The 22,562-nt window shown below is 36.1% G+C and overlaps 1 protein-coding gene and 1 long non-coding RNA gene across 4 annotated transcripts in view; both read left to right on the top strand.

The window, feature by feature from the left end:
• The window catches only part of LOC120331618 (uncharacterized), an 84,746-nt gene that overhangs the window by 41,166 nt on the left and 21,018 nt on the right, over positions 1-22,562 (top strand). The window lies entirely within an intron of this gene.
• LOC120331384 (uncharacterized) lies at positions 1,651-22,076 on the top strand. Of its 3 annotated transcripts, XR_013476862.1 has the most exons (5): positions 1,651-1,789; positions 1,905-1,961; positions 2,080-2,159; positions 21,690-21,863; positions 21,940-22,076. It is a non-coding gene; the product is annotated as an uncharacterized LOC120331384 (long non-coding RNA). The 3 variants fall into 3 exon arrangements; XR_013476863.1 differs by lacking the exons at positions 21,690-21,863; positions 21,940-22,076 and adding an exon at positions 18,255-18,479; XR_005567957.2 differs by lacking the exons at positions 21,690-21,863; positions 21,940-22,076 and having other exon boundaries at positions 2,080-2,397.

Below are 22,562 nucleotides of genomic sequence, written 5' to 3'. Positions count from 1 at the left end.
CAAGATGGCGCACAACCCGAACTCCGGTTGTGTACCAGGTTAGGGTTCATGTTGGTACGCATACATCAGAAGTACCGAAAATTGTTCTCGTCACAAACTTGCTTCAAATATATGAATTTTGAGACATTGACAACAAGCATAATTAACTAATTGTAATATTTAAAAATAGGTTACGTATTTTTACCGAATCTCTTTTTCACTTACTGCGCAATCAACGCGTCTTCAGGCTTTGCATTCCAGATAAAACTAAATGGTGACATGCCTTTAGATAAGGATTTGAACTTAGACAAGTCTGACAGACCAAGACACGAACCTGAAAATTACGTAATAATGTTTTATGGCATGAATCAGAATAAATCAATTTTTTTTTTATTGAAACAAAATCGTCTTTTTTAATTTGTAAATAAATTTACTTATATAATTGCGATTTGATAGCGCAAAAGTATCGATATTCTAAAAAAATAAAAAGCCATTATTTTTATGTTTTCGGTCAGATGTGGTTTGCAACATTTATAATAGATTGTAAATTTGCATTGATCCGATGCGTAATCTTCATTAAAACATTTAATTTACTCGTTTTTTTTTTACATTCATTTTACTAGATTTGCACATTATTTAATAGAATTTATATCATTGGACACTCATGGTATTTCACTTCTTTCTGATCGTAGCTATTTCAGGCAAATATGGAAAATAACGTGTCGGCATGTCCGACTGATGGGTAAGGCAGATTCTTCTGTTCATCACAGTTTCCTTGTTAACAGTAAAACCCAAATTTGATAGCGACAAACAACTCAAATTACTGCGAAGTCAAATACTGTAAGTGTCTGATTCATTAACTTTATTAAAAAAGGATCCAATATTGTGAAAATTCATGTAAATCAATGGTATATTCATACAGTTTATGCCACTCATTAAATGAAGATTTCGAAGTAGATTTATACAATGCTAACGAATTGAATATAACAGAAAGTAGCTTTCTTTATTGAAATACAATATAGCTCGGTAATGGCTAATTGATTCCCTGAAAAAAGGACAGGATCCTATTTCAATTTTCTTTCGAAAAATAACACTACGTTATTTATATTTCTTCATCATTTATCTGAAACAAAATTACAAAGTAGAGAAATACGAGATTTTCAAAGATACAGAATATGAGAATCGATATCTGTTTACTTTTATATAACACGTTATTCACTTTCGACTAGGTCTTATTCTAAGGGGAGGGAGTCTTATTTTCAGGCTAGGTCCTAATTTTGGAGACCACTGGCAGACACAGATCAGGTGCTTGCATTAGTGTATTGCAACCGCCTCTTCGATGCAAGAGTATTTGATCCCAGAACTACCGACTGGGTGTATTTTTGATCGGTCGCGGGTGGAAAACACTTCTTAGAAATCTTGAGAACAAGTTCTTGTTCTACCTCCGAATCTAGTCGTGTGGTTGGAATACTTTAAGAAGCTTCGGAAAAGTAGAAAGATAGGGGTAGATTGGACAAAACATGGATCAAAAATTGTGCAATTGAAGGTTGATTCTGTCTAGTTACCAAAGCAAAATTTGAATGTTTGTAGAGAAACCCCGTGTTAAATCCTTGAATATTTGCGTTCCGAATATATCAGTCATCCATAAGACTCCAAGCGCAATTACCCATAATGCAATCGTTACACGTGTTCTGTTCAGCTTCGACCTTGCGTTCACATCCAGTTAGATCAGGTGGAGTCTCGCCTTGGACGCTTGTAGCTTCGGCATTCTTATCAGCTTTTGTCGATAGTTTACCTGCAAGATGCAAAGGTAATTATGTCTATTATCTGTTTCTAAGTAATATATAATACCTTGGTTCAATTTCTTGAGATTTGCCGCCCAATTTCATATTGTAATATAACATAATTCTGGCGTCTTTTTTCAGGAAGAAATGGAAAATATAAAGCCATTCTTGTGATTTACAGTATTTCGCATGTGATAGGTAATTATTTGCATTTTTTCATAATGAGTAGTCTTTAGTATTTTTGCTTAAATTTCTCCACTTTGCTGATGAATTTAACATTGCAATGTAACATAAATGCCTTCGTTATCGATTTCAGGAGGAATGGCAAGGATATCTTTCGTGCTACAGAATGGTAAATGACTGGATTTCAGCGAGATACAATGAATCTGGAAGATTGTACGTACAAGATAAGTATACGTTGTTTAATAGATCAGATTTCAAGCACAAGTAGTTTAACTCAGAAAATGTTTTTGCACTGCTTAGCGATGGATGCCTATTCAGTTTCGATCCCGCTCTTTGCTTATTGCGCGTCTTTTTTCAAGATTATGTCATGAAAAAACTGGTATTTGTTTGCTGTAGGCAGTAATTGTTTGACTGTAGTTTAGTAAATCTCAAAATCTACGCACCGCCTGTATTGTGGCCGTAGTTTCACGGCTATGTCACTTATAAATGAAGTTTACTATTCTTCTATGTAACCAGCATGTTGCATGAATGACAGACAGTATGTTAGTCTTCCGCGTGAGAAAATTCAATCGGCGTATGGCTGTGTACTCTTTCTGGGTAGCGTGGTTCGGTTGACTACGAGTCCACGACTTGCGTATTTCCAATTCCTTCATTGGAAAAATTCGGCTGACTTAGATATTTGAAGTGATTTGTACGATTTTTTCACTGCCTTTTTTACATTTGTTTAGCTTCCAGTTATAGTTAGATTCCCAAGTCGGCCTGATTTTTATCTTAGTATTGTAGGATACAATACAATACTACTGTGGGTGTATATTTGTTTATTCTGGTTCAGTTCAGTTGTTGAACCAAACAATGGAAGAACACCGTTGGTTTTTTTTAAGTAGATGTTTCACAGGCTTATATACATTTTGTGAAAGGTAAATTATGCCCTGCGGAATAGTTTCATGGGGATATGTTTATAAAAAATTCCATAAGACATAAGCTAATTATTCCGGTTATATATGTGAACGCCAGAAGGCCAAATTATATTATTAAAATCGTCATCTGACGACCATTAAAACTATTTTAAAACTAATCTTGCCTGAAGGCAAATTTGGTTGTTTATCGATGTTGCGTTCCTTTCAATTATTCAGAACTTTATTGTAAAAAATGTCGTCCAAATGATTAATATTGCCTACACTGATACAGTTGCCTGGTGTGAGTGATAGATTCATCACTTGGCACCACTCAAGTGGTGTCGGACCACTTAAAAGTTTTGCACCACTGATCATACTACATCTAAAATCCAGAAAAACATCTTTTTCCCCAATTTGATTTACGGGTGAAGATATAATATGAAGCAAACTGATCAGCAAGGTCAACGCCTGCCATGTGTCTGTTGTAAGATTCGATCTAAAGAGGCTTTTCTATCACTTCATTCCGACCTCGAACTCTCTTGCTAATCATACTGTCACCTCTGTGAAATGTTGAAAGAGATGTTTGTCAGTCCAGATGTGAAGTACTATTTTGCCCGACTTCATGGCTCTGAAATTCTCTTGCTTGGCTCTCATTGTTGGTGGAATACCTTTTCTGTTTGCATGCAATGTCGCGGTGATGCAGATTTCTCTACGGAATAAGTTTTCCGCATGTGGTAGTGATGTATAGAATCTATCACAAAACATGTGATGACCTTCGTCCAAATACGGCTGGAGCAAATTTACAACAGTAGTTGCAGTCTTAGTAAGATGCGCTATCGGTTCATTCTTTTCATCTCGTCCATAATAATGTGCTACATTCAACATATACCCTGTATATGGATCAGCCAATGTTCTCGCTAATAATTCCCATTTTGTTGGCTTCTGGGGCACATATTGTCTGAAAGACACTCTCTCTTAAAACCCATCATCGATTCGTCGGATGAAAGCTCTTGATATGGAGCGAATGCCTTTGGAAAGACCACACAAGATTTTGTATTATCGGCTCTATCTTGTCACCATTGAACCGGTAATTCTCGTCGACATCTCAAACATGGAGCATGGTGTGATATGTCATCTGGAATCGACCCCGAGTCATAGTTTGGGAGTAATAGCCCGTCTTACGGTTGTATAGTTCCTTACGGTTGTATAGTTCCGTCGAATAATCTGGAATGCCGGGTTGTGGAACCAAACCCATGTTCAAAATAATACCCAGATGAATGCACAAAATGCTTCACAATTATTTAAAGTTTGTTTAAACCCGATTAAATGTGACAAAACATCCAACATGCAGTAACTGTAATTAACTCGTTATTCTGAAATATATTCACGCTTCTAATGAAAAAGACGGGAAGGTATTTATTAATTTGTGCTCAATTAATTGATAGTAAAAACATCACGACACATACACGCTTAACCTAATGATCTCGGGTGTTCCTGGGTCATTTTGACACCCTTCTATAATTTTTTCAATATTTCACTAACCAAAAATGCCAAAAACATCATTTAATGTGTCCTTGAAAGCGGCTTTATCATGGCCATTTGAATAACAACGCTCGCTACGTCTTGCCTATCATGCTTTCGGCGCGTGACATGAAAAAGAGAGAAATTCAAAAATTTTTGTCGAAGAAGTTTTCTAAGTCTGCGACCTATAGTAACCTCAAAGAAGAAACTATCAATATCTCTTTTTTATCGTAAAGCGCATTACGTCAGTATTCAAATGAGACATGACTGAACCACATGACACATTCCAGACGCGATATATTGAAGTAAATCGCATCGCTTGTCGATTACTCATCTGTAGTACTAAACCGTCTTGGCTTGTTTCTTTGTGTTTTCTGTGATAATGATTGATTTGCTCTCTCAAATTTTTTTCTTGCCAGGTAAACACAAATTCGTTGTATATAGTAGACATTTATTTACACATTTACATTCACAAAATATCACAATAGTAGGATAACACAAACACACACACATATGTACACATATATTTACAGAGCAATAAAACGTGGAGAGTTTACCGCCAATATTCGACCTTTTTGTGATAATCCTCAAAACAGGTTTTGCCGTTGGATACACATCACATTCTGAACAGATTACTATTGTTCGGGTTACATTTTCTACTTTTGGTCGCTTGGGGCTTTCTGGTTGCGCTTACTGCAGACAAAGCAAATTCATCGCGTACCAGTACTCCTAGGTAAGTGATGGCCTAGCTGTAGTCGGGGGGTCCCCGCGGATTCTTCAGATCTACGTGCTGGTTTCATTTTTGTCCGAACATTTCCAACTAGTTCATTTACTAGTATTTGCCTAAATTCCAAGCCCTGCCATCTCTGACCAGATGCGGATTCACACACAACTCTTGCGTTATGCATGGATATCTCCAACAGGTACGAAAATACCCTCCTATACCACGCTTTTGACTTTCGAGTCAAATTGTGGTATTTCCGCATCTGATCAGATAGGTCTACCCCACCCATATGAGAATTGTAGTCGTTCAGAAGAGGTGGACATAGAACATCTAACCCCGCGGAAGAACCGGCTCTTCCACCTCTTCTTTTGACAGATTTTGAACCGTCGTAAGATGACGGATAATCTGGACTATGTATTGTTGAGAGGAAATAAACCGCTTTATTATCGATTGGGCGAGTAATTGGCCTAATGCTTTTCCATTCAGTGAAGCCTCTAGGAATTTGTTTGGTAATGCGTTTGATTATGAGCTCTTTTGGAAAACTTTTCCGGTTGGACCGTATTGTCCCGCAAGCGAATACCCCCCGCTCTAATAATGAAGTAAACAGCTCGGGACTAGAGTAAAAATTGTTTACGTATAGGTGATAATTTTGATGCTCAAATGGAGCGATGAGGTGATTCACGACTCTGCTAGCTTGGCCCACCTCCGCCGGAGCGTTGGGGTCTTTCCCAGTATACAATTGTATACGGGAGACGTATCCGGTTTTGGATTCGGCCAGGACCCAAACTTTCATTCCAAATCGCGCCCTCTTTGATTTTATGAATTGGCGAAAGCCGATTCTCCCTTTGAATGAAATAAGGGATTCATCGATAAAAATTTCTCGGCGAGGTGTGTAAACAGAAAGCAGTCTTGGTTCAATAATACTCAAAAGAGGTCTCAATTTGTAGAGTTTGTCTCTGGGGCAGGATCATCGCGCGATGGGGCATCAATTTCGTTACAGAAATGCAAAAATCGTGAAATAGACAAAAATCGATCTCTCGACATGATCCTGGCAAACGACGGGACACTGAAAATCCAGTGTTTCTGCTGCCAATACATAGAAAGACGCGGCAGCTTCACGATTCCCATCGCTATAGTGAGACCCAAAAATGCTTTCATCTCCTCAAACGATGTCGGATTGAATTGTTGAGGAGAAAGTTGTCTGGCTACACGAAGAGCGTTGATGTCTGAAAACGTAAATTAAATATTAGAGGTGAATACTAGTCAGGAACAAATACTTTATTGCTTGAAAATTTTACATACCTTGAAGCTTTTTTTCGGCGTTCAGGTTTGTCATATCCACGATGAGGTTGATTACTTGGACAGTAAAAAACTGCATGAAGCAATCTAAAGGAGAGGAGGTGGGAGAAATACCCCGACTTCGAATACCGGCTGCTTCTCCGAATTGGGGTATTGTTGTTTTGGGTGGGGTTTTCCCCCAGTTGAACTCTGGTTGTGGAGGAGAAACAACAACAGGTCTCCCACGTTTTCTTGCACGCTTTGGTAGTGGCACGCTCGTTGAAGTCGATGGAATATCGGCCATCGGTGTAGTTTGATCTGATTCAGAGTCTGAAAATTGAAAAACGACATGTCAAATTTAGGTTAAATAAATAGTCACAAATGTGTATGTACAAAAAAAAGCTTTCAAACCTGAGTCTCGATCTATCATTTCCTCTTCTGATGATGACATATCACTGTCTTCATAATTATCGTCGTCCACGTCCGACTCTTCCAAAATACGAAACAAAGCTTCATCAGCATCAAATTCGGTACATTGTCGCCTTCCTGCCATAACTTTTCGTGATCCACAGAGAAGTGAAATAATGATATGGACACAAAAATTCGCTTGTTATAAAGAGAAAGTCTTTTTTGTTCTAAAATGAAAAAGCGATTATATTAATCAAACTCAAATTCTTCTTTTATATGCCATTGCGTGTGGCAATTTTTATCTCGAGTTGCACAAAGATTTACGCTACATTCTTGGCAAATTATATGCGTTTTTGTAACTTATTCAGGGCCCCTTCAATTTGTACTCAATTAATTGATAGTAAAAACATTACGACACATACATGCTTAAAAATGAAAGAGCGAATATGTTAAACTCAAATTCTTCCTTTATATGCAATTGCGTGTGGAAATTTTTATCTCGAGTTGCACAAAGATTTACAATACATTCTTGGCAAAATATACGCGTTTTTGTGACTTATTCAGAGCCCCTTTTTCATGCAATTATTTCACAAAGCAAACCTTGCAGTTTCGTACGTCATTACTGAATAATGATAAACACACCTCTACATTTTGAGATTTCTCTCGAGCGCCGTGGTGGCAAACGCACAGTCCTGAAATCCCCCAGCGATTTTGTCACTAAATCCTTTTGCCATTCTAATGGCACTGTTCTAATAGACCCAAATTATTGAATTCTAGCTTTTGATGCATAGTTCAAATAAATTCACTAGTCTTCAATTTAACTATAAAATATTTTGACTAAAAGCATTTCTATGTTATATCCGCTCCTCTGGGATAAATATGTAAATCCTATCATATGACCTAACGATCAAGAATATCCTTGACGCTGAAAGCATTTCATTTTCGCTAGATGCAAAATTTAATAACACTGCCTATTCGAGGTAATAATACGGTTATAATGCATCTGTATTAATCAAATCTCTCATATTTTCAATCACTGATTTATCTAATGCAGCTTTTTACTAAACAATGTTGGCGCAGTGGTCTTAAATGATTGGACGGATTTGTGGATAGCTTTTGTAGCAGGTCTATTTTCCAATGTACAGGTTGGACGTGTTTGATGTATGTACCTGAGGGGTAGGAGTAATGTTAGACTAGTATGAATCTCTTCTGCGACTTTATAGGATATGAAATTTGATCGTTAGTTTATGCGTTCTCTTTGTCGTCTTTGATCGCTCGGATTCGATTGTTTGATTGTGTCGGTTGAGTTGCTCGATGGTCTGACTCTAATAAAGAAGGCTGCATTCAATAGTCGAATCGTCACTTATTTATTGAGGATGATGTCTTGAACTAAATAGAGCTTAAGTCAGGGAACGGGCTCTTTCTTACCAGCTTGCTTCCCTACCAGATAAGACTACTTTCTTATACTTATAAACGATATACAAGGGTTGAATGTTGTACGACAGTAGATAAAAAATAGATCATTGATATTTGGAGTTGTAAGACATCCGATAGTTGAATCTGGCTGTGCATTTTTTCGCGTTAAATCGTTAATGGCTTTCTTGAATTCTACGACGTCGATAACAAAAAAATAAATTTTGTATACTGCCTAATACAGGGTGGTCCGAACCCAGGCCAGTAGGCCACATGTGGCCCGCCGCTTCATTATCTGTGGCCCGCGTCGCATTCGGAGAGTAATCAAAATATCGTATTTTAAATTGCATCTCATAAAATAAATCAGAAAAATTGTTGGTATATCGCTACTGTGACCGAATTGACTAGTACGATGGCTAGCTGAAGCATCTAGCAGAGTTGAATGATGTGCTTGGCAGTCTAAATTCTTACCTGGATTTCTATTGTTTTGGTTGGGAATATATGCTAACAATATAGGCATGATAGAAAACTAAATCAAATGCGGATTCCATTAGCCTAGGTTGACAATGCCTGATAACTATGTGTTTACACAATAGAAGTGCTTGTTCTGTACTGCACTGTTGATACTATTGCGGAGCGGAGCCCACAACCTTGGACCACCCTGGCCTGATATATACCCTAATAAACACTTATGACATGTTTTACACTATTACCAATCAGATTTATCTGATGAATCAACCACTATTTTATAGGTTGATCGCTAGATGGAGTTGGTGACAGAGCAAATCTCTGCTTAAAAAATAAAAAAAAATAACAAGATACGCAAAATCAATTTCTCCTAATTTTTTTTTTCAAAAAATTTTTATCATTGAAGATCAATTTAAGAGTTTTTCTCACATGTTGCCATTGTAAAAAGATTTGATTTGGAATACTCTTCACCTAAATATATTAATATGGAAATAAATATCGATAGGTAATAAAAATTTGTAGCACTTTTTTAAGCATTTTTCAAATATAGATACGTTTTGGATAATTACGTTTTTGGTGTCCTCGTTAAGCATTCAATGTAAATATTTTGATTCAAATTAATATTACCTAAAAAATTGGCGTTGAGGAGAATGGCACGGAGAAACGTCGGTAGCAAAGACGTTAATAACCAAACGAAAATGTCGCACCCGTTCCTATCGCAACCCACCCAAGTGGTTGGCCTTGCACCATTTTCTCTCGCATATACTTCATCCTCTTTACTGTTGAAGATGATGTCATAGATAATACACTTCGATATAACGCCTTGTGATTTCTCCGTGGCACGTTTTCCATGTAGAGCTTTTTTGAGGAGGCCCTTCCAAGCAAACTTCTGAAACGGCGCGGGGTGGATGACTATGTTGGAGAACATCTTTTTGTTGGGGTATCAAACAAAGGCGCCAGAGCATGCACCTCGTCTAGAAACAAATATTACAGTGATATATAATTCTACTGGAAGTTAATATTTGGATCAAAAGTGAACATGTGATTTTCGACTATGATGTAATTATTTAAATGCGGCCGAATTTGCGAGATTGAAATTCAAATCGCCCAATGGCACAATCGTTCGCCCAGTGCCTAGTTATCACAATAGTACATGGGCCGAATAAACACCTCTGATCGCATAAAATCTTCGATTCGTTTGTTTGTCATCGTAGCGATTAACTGATCATCAACTGATTCGCCGGCGGAATAGACTGCGCCGTTACGGAGCAAAAAAGCTAGTCGACTAATAGTAACCTGACACAGCATTCCGGAATTGTTTAAGTCATCGCCTTCGGCTTTGATCCATCCAATTAATTCATAACCACAATGCTGCGTCAAAACCGACTTCAGAAATTTACCCATGGCAAAGTAATTTAGATAAGAACTATTTAATAAATATTCTCTGTCGAATACTAGCAGTCCTAACTGTCCACTTATATAATCCGTAACGGTGTTGTACGTGCCACCCAATGTTAGTGTAACCGCGGGAGCAAGCTCACAACCAGAATTGCTGCTTGGACAGTTTTTGCCGTAACGGCCATCGCATAACTCGTGTAAACAAATCTCAACTAACCAAACACTCGGAAAACTTTGAGACGTTCCTGGTATATCCAAAAAGATTTCATCGCTCCTCGCAGCAATCTGCCAACTGGTAAGTTCACACATATAGAACTGTTTGATTCTACTGGTGCTGGTAGAATTGGATGTCTTGTTCGAAGAACGGGAACATAACCCCAAAACCGTACACAAATTGGTTCAAGAACAATACATGCCTTCCCAATTGAAAGCGTTTCTTCAAGTCGTAAGGTAACAGACTTCATCGAAGTTTGCGCGACGACACATGCGATGTCATGACCAAATTTGATGTAAATTAAACGGTGACAGTCTTCATCATCCTAATTGATGTTCGCTGATCCCCCAAATTTCCGTTGGCTTTCCGACTTTAAACTTTGCGCAGGAACTGCCACATGCAGAATATCACCGATAATTTTGATATTGAGTTTCTTTGTCTTCTTCATCTAACAACTTGATGTCGTCCAAACTAACCTCTGCGTAGCCATCGCGTACTATACTTTTAGCAACTTTGCGCAGGAACTGCCACATGCAGAATATCACCGATAATTTTGATGTTGAGTGTCTTGTCTTCTTCATCTAACAACTTGATGTCGTCCAAACTAACCTCTGCGTAGCCATCGCGTACTATACTTTTAACGTGTGCTAAACCTTTTCGATTCAAATCATTCAATATTACGGACATCTATTTAAAATATTGTGTTCATGTGACGTTTTTATTATTTGAGTACCTTCCTGATGAAAATTGCAATTTTACTACTTTCCGACGCCTATGTAGGGTGTGTGTTCGCGATGATACATAGCGTAAATGTATTTCGTTAATGTTGATGGCGAACTTCATCAGGCAACAACCTTCAGACAACTGAGGGTGCCGACGTGAAACTAATGAGCACTGACTATTAAAAATCGTCACGCTAATAACCGAATTTCGTAAGTCATTTTTAGCAGTTCTAAGAAAAACTTCACATATTAACAAATAGCTACATAATATTCTCATTTTGATTATAATGCGGTAATGACCTGTTATCAAAACAACCTTCTGCAGCTATGTTTTTTAAAATCTAGGACCCGTTACTTGGTTCGTAAATTTAAAAGATCATATCGATCCCGTGTGTGCGCAATATTAAGTTGCCTCTTCTTGTATATTATAACGAGGAAGGTCGCAGCCGATGACAGAAAGTAGACTAATAGTAACCTGGCAAAGCATTCCGGAATTTTTTAAGTCTTCGGCTTTGATCCATCCAATTAATTCATAACCACAATGCTGCGTCAAAACCAACTTCAGAAATTTACCCATGGCAAAGTAATTTCGATAAGAACTATTTAATAAATATTCTCTGTCGAATACTAGCAGTCCTAACTGACCACTTATATAAGCAGTAACGGTGTTGTACGTGCCACCCAATGTTAGTGTAACCGCGGGAGCAAGCTCACAACCAGAATTGCTGCTTGGACAGTTTTTGCCGTAACGGCCATCGCATAACTCGTGTAAACAAATCTCAACTAACCAAACACTCAGAACTTTGAGACGTTCCTGGTATATGCAAAAAGGTTTCATCGCTCCTCGCAGCAATCTGCCAACTGGTAAGTTCACACATATAGAACTGTTTGATTCTACTGGTGCTGGTAGAATTGGATGTCTTGTTCGAAGAACGGGAACATAACCCCAAAACCGTACACAAATTGGTTCAAGAACAATACATGCCTTCCCAATTGAAAGCGTTTCTTCAAGTCGTAAGGTAACAACAGACTTCATCGAAGTTTGCGCGACGACACATGCGATGTCATGACCAAATTTGATGTAATTTAAACGATGATAGTCTTCATCATCCCATTTGATGTTCGCTGATCCCCCAAATTTCCGTTGGCTTTCCGACTTTAAACTTTGCGCAGGAACTGAAACATGCAGAATATCACCGATAATTTTGATATTGAGTTTCTTGTCTTCTTCATCTAACAATTTGATGTCGTCCAAACTAACCTCTGCGTAGCCATCGCGTACTATACTTTTAACGTGTGCTAAACCTTTTCGATTCAAATCATTCAATATTACGGACATCTTTTATTAGTCCCTGTAAAATTTAAAATATTGTGTTCATGTGATGTTTTTATTATTTGAGTACCTTCCTGATAAAAATTGCAATTTTACTACTTTCCGACGCCTATGTAGGGCGTGTGTTCGCGATGATACATAACGTAAATGTATTTCGTTAATGGTGATAGCTAACTTCATCAGGCAACAACCTTCAGACAACTGAGGGTGCCGACATGAAACTAATGAGCACTGACTATTAAAAATCGTCACGCTAATAACCGAATTGCGTAAGTCATTTTTAGCAGTTCTGAGAAAAACGTAAAAAACTTCCTGATGATATTGTTATGCCATTGAGAGTCAATAATTTGCCATGGTTCAATTTTTTGATCGTAGCCGGATTCAAGTTAATTTGTATGACGCAGTTAAGTGACGTCATAATGGCGCACTGTGACTTACGCAGAAATGTGTCTATGACTTGGCAATACGCAATACGCAATTTTGCAACTTTGCCATATGTACCAGTCCTGAAAATTAAACATTCCAAAACCGAATGTAATTCTCAGTATCTACAATGTCTAATCCCCAAAATAGCCAATCAGTTTCAATTACATTATTTTTTATAATATATATTTCATTAATATAACACGTTTTGCACACCCACCGAAATAAGACTAAGATTAAATATAAAGAATAAAGCAGCAATGCACCAAATATAAAAACCAGCCAAGGTGAATTGGACTCGGACAGTGAATATCACAAGCGCATGTCTTCCTATACTGTAGTATAAATTCAAAATAATACGCGCTAAGCTAGAATCCGAGATGCAAAACCTGGAAAATACTTCGCCTAGGCTATTTTGCCTTTGTGACGTCACAATAGTCCTGAGGTAACAATGATAATTGATTATGACGAAACAATTGCACAAATGTACATGTCATACTAAATCTCCATTTTAATGAGTTTCGGAATTCTTAAAATAAAATCTCGGGGCTCCCGAATTATGCGAACCAAGATGGCGGACATCGGAATGTCGTTGGATCTTTGAAAATTAAACATTCCAAAAACGAATGTAATTCTCAGTATCTACAATGTCTAATCCCCAAAATAGCTAATCAGTTTCAATTACATTATTTTTTATAATATATATTTCATTGATATAACACGTTCTGCACATCCACCGAAATAAGACTAAGATTAAATATAAAGAATAAAGCAGCAATGCACCAAATATAAAAACCAGCCAAGGTGAATTGGACTCGGACAGTTAATATCACAAGCGCATGTCTGCCTATACTGTAGTATAAATTCAAAATAATACGCGCTAAGCTAGAACCCGTACTTCGCTTAGGTTATTTTGCCTTTGTGACGTCACAATAGTCCTGCGGTAACAATGATAATTGATTATGACGAAACAATTGCACAAATGTACATGTCATACTAAATCTCCATTTTTATGAGTTTCGGAATTCTTAAAATAAAATCTCGGGGCTCCCTAAGTATGCGAACCAAGATGGCGGACATCGGAATGTAATATGTGTACTAGGTTAGGGTTAGGCCATAATTTTAGGTATAAATACTACGGGAGGCTCTTGGCTAGTCTTCGAACTGATAATAGGACTAAAATAAGGAAAATTGAAAAAAAATTATCGCCTAACCCTAACCTGTTACCAATGTTACGTCCCGATGTCCGCCATCTTGGTTCGCATACTTCGGAACAGACAGGTGCGCAGCATTACATAAACACCTATTTTATAAAAAACTCAAAATCGCCCAAAAATGACTTACGCAATTCGGTTATTAGAGTGACGAAATACTACAACTCGTGCCAGTAGAGCGTATTTTACTTTTTACCTAACATTTACTATAGTTCTGATCTAAACAAATATGATTGCGAGCCTTCATCTTCATGTAAAGGTAGTTATAGAGCGCACTTCTCATATGCTACAATGTGAAACTGAGAATCCGCGGTATATACTAGTGAATTTGTGGAAAAAATAAGTGTGATTTGGACCCATTGTCGAAGGTGCCCATTAAGTCGTTCTAAAATAAACAATATAACTTGACGTAAAACAAAGACATTGCGGGTTAGTTGCTTTCTATGTCGATGTGTTTTATATAAGATTCCTATTATTCACATTAACAACTTGTTTAATGATTATAAATTTTGCAAATCAAGTTTGTGAATTAAAAGTCCCGTCTTGCGTTACAACAGTTTTCGCAGTACCTTATCTTCTCGACTTACTTACTGCTGAGAAAGTGATCACTCGCGTTTCCGTATTTGTTATTTTACGCACATGGCCACGCAATAAGTACCGGCTGTGCGTAACAACAGATTAGCAACGTCAGTCATGTGATCGCTATTTGCGAGGCTACTTAATCAATACGTCATTGCCGCTTACCAAATCCGATCACTAAACTCAGGAATACGAAGTTGTAACTTTGGCTATGAAATATCCACTACAATTATCTCAAGTCTCATCAAAAAACATAAGGATATCTTCGGTAACAATAAATATCGGAAATATATTATTCCCTAAAAAATAAAAAATTCAAGTTTGTAACTCATTTCAAGGCAGACAAAAACATTAAAAATCATTAGATTGAATTAAATTTTGAACTTTTTGACAACATATTTCAAACATTTTTTATAAATTCACGATTTCATCTGCTTCCGTTTTAAATCTCTGTCGATTGGCCACCCATAGTTGTTTAAAAATTATAGACGTTAAACCCATAACTTTTTTTTTTCATTTTTGTTCTATCGATTAGGCACCGCGAACCTTCAGGGCGCGAGAGTAACTTCGCTCCCAGTCGTCGGTGTTTCATGAGTTAATCATAACTCGCCTAGATGCAGAAAAAAAATAGTCAAATTAAGATCAATTTTGCACTTTCCGACAAAATTATATTTCAAACAATTTCATGAACTCCACGATTTAAATTGCTTTCGTTTGAATCGTCCGTCAGCACGCTATCAATAATTGATAAAAAGGTATGGACGTTCACAATACCCATTTGCAGTTCTGGGTGTCAAATTTTTGTTATTTTTGTAGCGAACACCCTGTACTTTAGGATATTTAGGGATGTTATTTGTTTTTATCAAAATTGAGGAAACTTAAAATCTTGTTGTTATCCGCAAAGCTTATGCGGTGCCGATCTTATTGTTATTATTGATGACCCCCAACTTTTCGCAAAGGTATATATAACACGCACTTCAAAACATATGGTATGGTGTGATATGGAAAAACCGCTCTTTATTTGCGAACATTCCATTCAATTCAAAAGTCTTGCTTAGCTCCCCGTAACCCCAACTAAATTAATATACTTTCATTCTTAATTGAAATAACCATTAAAGCATGATAACTATTTTTATTTCACAAAAAAAGACTACAAACACATATTTACAATTTCCGACACAGGTGCCTCATTTTGAAACTGTGGTAATTTCTCACCCAGTATCTTTAAATCAATGATGTGCAATTTGAATTTGCTGGTTACCGTATCAGAAGAACTTTGTTCCGGCCTGAACCAACCAAGTATGCGGAAGCTTTTGTGGCTTTTCAATGCAGTTTTAAGAAAACGCAGCATTGTGCGATATTTATATTTTCCTGCAGCGGACACTGATAGCAACGACAGATCAAAAAAATTCATAGTCATTGCCCTGCTACTATATAGTTGCCAATCAACATCTATTCCCGGAATATCAATCCAAATTTTGGCAACGAGCATTCGTTTTTCAACAAAACTGTCTGGACAATCAGTCCCACAACGACCATCGCAGTAAGTGTGGGCGCAGCTTTCCACAAAAGTGGCTTTAATTATTCTGATATGTTCAACTTCAAAACAATACGATTTCATGCTTGTCGTGTCTAATAGCCCGACTGGCAGTTTCACAAGGATTGGAACCCGTGGAGTTGTTGCAGGAAGAAGGGGGTGTGCGGTTTTGATGACTGGCAAACCTCTCCATTCGCTATCACATGTCGGGTCAATTACAATGATATGTTGACCTATTTGGAGCTTTTCTTCTAAGCGTAGGACTATAGATTCCAAATTTGCTTTAACCATCATAACGGCCATTTTTATTCCGAATCTGAGATAAAGCATTCGATATTAGTTTACCGTTAATTAGAGTGGCTATATCTCTTGGAATGATTCTTCGATTGAACGGTCGTTGCTAGTAACGCTTTATTTGGCTTCTTGGCATGGAGAATTTGTCCTACCATCTTGAAACCCTCTTCCATTGGCTTTTGAAACTTATCGATTTCCTCAATCGATTTTTCTTTGAACTCAGAATCAACCACATTCTGCAAATGCTCATAGCCGTGAAAATCCATCTCCATAATTAAAACAGACGTAGCTAGGTAAGTATTTGGAGTGTTACAAACAATCTATAAACATAATTTTATATGTTAGGAAAAGTCTTACAGAATTTAAAACTGTAATTCTCCAATCGATTCATACGCATGTTGCTTCGATCAGAAGCTATTAGAAAATGTCTTTTATTAAAACTTTTCAACATGACTTCCCTAAAAACCTCAACGTAATAATCACGGAATGATTTTCTAATATACTTTACTTTACATATTTACGTCGTAACTCAACTACATTTAGGAAGCTTACCGTACTTGAAGTTGTTTCAGTTTTACGACAATTACAGCTTTGTACGAGCTGAATTCCAAGTGTGATCCAAATTGATAAATAATAGTACTCAAGCACAAGTTGTTATTTACATTTGTTCGCCTAAATAATTGCCAGTTAGTTAATTATTTTTATTCAATTAAAGTATATGAATTACAACACTTTATAGCTCTGTTTTAGTACAATGTATAAACGCGTTCGTGTCGCGTCCTTCATCTCTCTCTAATATAATCTCAAGTAGTTTGGATCTATTACTTACTGAAATAATCGGAAACCTAAAATCACACCGGCTTATTCGTGAGCTCCGTTTACCCCGTATACGGCCTATTCCAGACCATTGTACAACATAGCAGCTCATGGCAAAGCTGTCGTTATTCTGAAACTTGAAGAGTTTCACGAACATAATTTGAACAGTCAATGAAGCAATGCTTCTTGTATCTGACATTCTTCAATTGATTCATACGAATATTGTTCCGCGTATGTAAAAAAATTAACAGTCAATTATTTCTATTAAATTCAATGTTATTTCCCTCGAACTTTCAACCGCAAAATTTAATAAAACAACCTCTCAGACTGGCAATATATTACACAAAACGCATTAATATTTAAATAAAAGCCTGCACGCTTCCAGAATAGATTCTTTAATCTGAAAGACAACTTCTCAGTAGCTTTCATGAGATACAAAACTTATTTGAGAACGCTTCAACAGATTTCACAGTCTAATAATACTCGCATGTTTGAATGCTGTTTTATATTTTGAATTAGGTAGGAATTAGGTATTTATTATTAGGTATTTATTCACGTTCGGTTTTATGAAAATTTGCGCAGTGTACCTAAATATGTATGACGTTAATTATATGTTATGTTCACTCCCTTTTAACGGTATTATATTTTATGTTACTTAAAATGAATGAACAATGCTTTCATTCAGTTGTATATAGTTACGCTAGTATACAAATTGGGTACATTTTCTAGCCGTCTAAGTTATTATACGATTGTTTTATACGATTTTTAATCTCAACTCCGTGATATAAATTAATGGTCCATATCAATGGAATGCAACAAACAATAATATTTGATACTCGCATGGTATAACCCATTACAATAAGGAGTATATGCAGTTATCTACATCATTTGATAAGAACGTCAATTGAAGTCGTTTTATGGCGTTTTGGTGAAAATTTTTAATGACATTTTATTTTGTATATGTGCATATTGCATTCGAAACCAATTTTAAAATTAAATTAAAAAATAGAATTATTACACTGAATCACTAACTACAACAGGCAAGTTTAAAGATAATGAATTTTTTACAGGTCGTCATTTTCTGAGATGAAAACACACTTTGAACCGCTGTAATATTAATTTAGAACTGTAGGACGTTGCATTCAGATTCCTTGGTAAGACTGGTTAACTGAAATATTACAAGCAATATTACATGACAATGACGTAATATGTCATTCACATTGTAAGTTGAATTAAATTCATAGTGGGTTGCAAAGACTACGCTAAGTCGATGTTACCTTTTCCGCTAAAGTTGTCTAACACAGGGGTTCCCAAACTTTTGGTGTTGCGGAGCCCTTAAAAAGGTTGACTATTATTCACGGAGCCCCAGAATAATGTTAAAATTGTTACTTTCCGATTAATATTCCTGAGTAAGTTAAACGTACTTTACTCAATTTATATACTAAACCCTTTAATAAGGTTATACAAGTCATAAATAAATCTAAATTTCAATATACTGAAGCTGTAAATTTGGCACATGACAAACATATTAATAAATTAGGGGTTGAATCTTTTCCCCTCTTGACATTTTTGGAAGACTCAAAAGACTTAAACCTCAAACATCTTTACGCAGGTGTTTATTCTCCCTGAATCAAAATTTCCTTCGTCATATACATGTATTGTTCCACAATGACGACGATAATTGCATTTTCGTTCTCGTGGGGAATTATGAGTTCAATGTGAAAAACATGTAACCATATTATAATCATCGCCGACCAAATGCTAAAAATAATAGTTAATAAAGAGGTAAATCGGCAATTCAAATTTCTTGATTCAAAAGCGGCATTCTAAAATATTAGAACCAAACTCAAAATGGAAGATAGCACTATAAGTTTTGTTTCAGCAGACTCACGTGAGAAAAAAACGCTCTTATAGACATTGTAAATCACAAAATTTGGTGTTATGTTAGGTTTTCTTCGGTTATGCATCGTAGTAACTGCGAAATTGAAACACAGTCAATTAATTATGCGCGCGATGTACCATTTTTCCATTCTGAAACTACCGACGGAGCCGCATGCGCTAAAATAAATTTCAATCGTTCGTATTTTTCCAAGACCTTGTGATTTTTCAAACGGCGATATGTTGCTTAAAAATAATATCGAGTGCGAAAGAAAAAATCAAGTTTAACAAATCCCAAGATCACAAAAATACGACTCCAATTTAATTGTAGTTGGCAGTTTATGTTATTTTAGAATAGTATTTTTTCATTTTAGTAATCTTAACACTAACAGTAATCTCGAATCGAACGTGAATAACGATGAGCACAATTAAATTATTACGATAAGATACTTCAAATACTCGCATCGGACATGAATTGAATATTTTACGCAACAGAAATCTCGTTATCCGTTTTTTTTGAATCGCCAAGAATGTTACGCGTAAATTTCCGATTCCAATTTTTAACCTCCTCCCTCTTAAGAATCCTGGCTGCGCTCCTGCTTATAAATAATGTCATTTTTTAATTTCGCAACTTTGCCATATTTCTAGGCTATATTGTTGTCAAATTTTATTAAAGCTGTTACTGCTTCTAGGAATAGTTTTAAATTAGCCAAGTCGGTATTTTAAAAAGTAATAGAATAGCTCGCGGAGCCCCTGGGTTTATCTCGCGGAGCCCTGGGGCTCCGTACGGAGCACTTTGAGAACCTATGGTCTAACAATCAGTTAATCCTGTATACATGGTTACAGATTACTTCAATTTATCTCCGTGGCGTCATTTCACCCGCAATGTGTTTATTTTAAATAATTCTTTTGTGCGCGCGCGATATTTTACCAAGTTTTTCATTGTTCTATCATTCTTCTTAACGCTATCCGACAGTCTTATATATTTCATATGTGACAAGACATAGACAACCTTCAAAATTTACGAATTACATATTAGTCAGGCAATGAAGGTGTGATCCATCAATAGGGATATAGATATCTAAATTCGCAAACGGAATATAGGTATTTGCAATTCAGTTGTTAGCTTTTTGATCATTATGTAGTATGTATTTCCATCACTCTGTAACATTATATATTCGTTAGGCTTTTGCAGTTACATAGCTTTTGCATAGCTCAATCGTATAGCATTTTTTTAATCTTCTGTTTCATTTTACGTTTGTGCGATTGTAGTTGTTATATTGAAAACAGGTGCTCAGATCAGATCATAGCAATACTTAGATAAAAATTGTTATTATAACTTAGAACCGACTTATTTAAAAGCGTAATATCGGTCAATATTTCGAGTTACCAATCTTTTATACAAGTACATTTTGCCATAGTATGTGTATGCATAGTAGAACATAATGGGATCATTTAATAGGTGTACTTCATTACATTTTTTTGCGTACATGATTCAGTGAATTTTACTACTGAAAATTGTTTCTGTATTTAGTTATCTTTTAAAGATTAAATTCAACTTAGTGCAAATTGAAATTTTTATTTATTGCGATTGTAGTTAGCTTACATTACATTTCTTTGCGTACATGAATCAGTGAATTTTACTACTGAAAATTTATTCTGTATTTAGTTACATTTTAAAGATTAAATTCAACTTAGTGCAAATTGAAGTTTTTATTGATGTTCTCACGATCGAGGTGATCGAGTTTTAAATCGCTATTTTTGCGTTACCCATTATGATGTGGTAAGTGTTTGCTGATATTTTAATTCTTTCGAGCAAAATCTAACTTGATATTTTGCAAGCGTGTGCTTTAACTTAAATTAAAATAATATTTACATTTAGTATTCATGTAGCATTAGAGTATTTTACTTGTATACGCGAGGTACAAAAGTTGGAATTACAGGTTTTTTCAGAAATACTTTTGGAAAACATTTTGGACACTTGTAATGCTAGCGTCGTACCAGTTAACAAATGTTGCTATCATGTTTCTGAAGGTATAAAATTCGTGCTGTATCAAATCGTTTTAGCTCCACATCATTTGTTTAATTATTAGATTTAATTTTTATTTTTTAATATCTCATAGTCAGTCAGCATTTTTATGATTCAAGTTTGCCATATTCATTGTTTTGTGAATGAATTTCTCACTTCATTGTTACTGGAGTTTTTAAAAATTTCTCTTTGTCTAATAACGGACCGTTTACATATATTTCAATAGGCAATGCAGATGTATTGAGAAATAGCGTCAAATGTTGATTTTATTGCATCTTAAATCATAATTAGAATTTTGAACTATATATTATTTCGTAATGTTTTCTATTTCAACTTGATTTTTCTTTTATTTATCCGAACTTGCTGATAGATCACTTTTCCCTGGTGCCCACAACATTTCATTTATGTAGTTGTATATGGTAACCACAGATTGCGTTAAGTACTTTACCCGGACAATGACAAACATTTCCGAAACTAGCATCGTTCGTGCCTTGGCGGTTCGGTAATCTTGCTAAATGACATATTCGATCTGACCGATACCTTAATAATGCTCATATTGTTACCAATTTGTACTCATTACAATATCATCATTTTACAGAGTGATATCTTAATATCATTAAATCTATTGATCTCCTTGAGCTATTATTCAAACTTCCCCTTTATGTTATACATTTATAACTGACAATGCATCACGAAGTTCAAGCAGTTAGCCGGCATTGCAGTGCATTCATTCGGGTGTTTTATATATTTTGAAGATAATCTACGATTTAAGGTATGTAAATACAATATCATTCGCGTTAGACTTTGCAATATTGCCTCAATATTTATTAACATACAACATTTATCAGGTATTGTTGGACGTAAACGCGTTAGACGTCCATGCTCTTACTGCAACGCTCGTAATCACAACGTGAGAACATGTGGAGTAAAAGCATTGGTTGAAGGCAATGGTGAAAGGAAATTGCTTCAATGGTTGGCAACTGGCAATGAAGACAATTCCACCGAACCGACTTACGAGAACGTAGAGGAAACTGGGACTTTTACAGAACGATATCGAGTATCGACTCGTTATCCAGTTTTTGGAGAAACAGTTTGGGATTTGTTGCCGACAACCGCTCATTCGCCTTGCACTGACGGACTTCGCGATTGGCCAATTCATAATCCAGGTGGTATGGTATGGCTTCAACAGGTCTGTCGTTTAAACAATTTTCATTTATCAAACAATACTGGAGAAGGCCACTGTGCCTACATTTAAATTCTAGATGGTATGCGATCTTTGGGCTTATCTAATATACCAAATAATATCGAGCAATTTAGGTCAATCGTAGCAGATGAACTAGGTAGTCGTCCACATATTTATAGAGATTTATTAGAAACCGATTCTGATGATCGCGATTCGGAATTTACCACCTTTGTTTCTTTAACACGAAATGCTCGTGAATGGGCTCAAACGTGTTGTTTTTATGCTATA

The sequence above is a fragment of the Styela clava genome, chromosome 6 (genome assembly GCF_964204865.1).
Source record: "Styela clava chromosome 6, kaStyClav1.hap1.2, whole genome shotgun sequence".
NCBI lineage: Eukaryota > Metazoa > Chordata > Ascidiacea > Stolidobranchia > Styelidae > Styela > Styela clava.
Note: the sequence above shows the minus strand (reverse complement) of the source record. Positions and strands in the feature narration are given on the sequence as shown.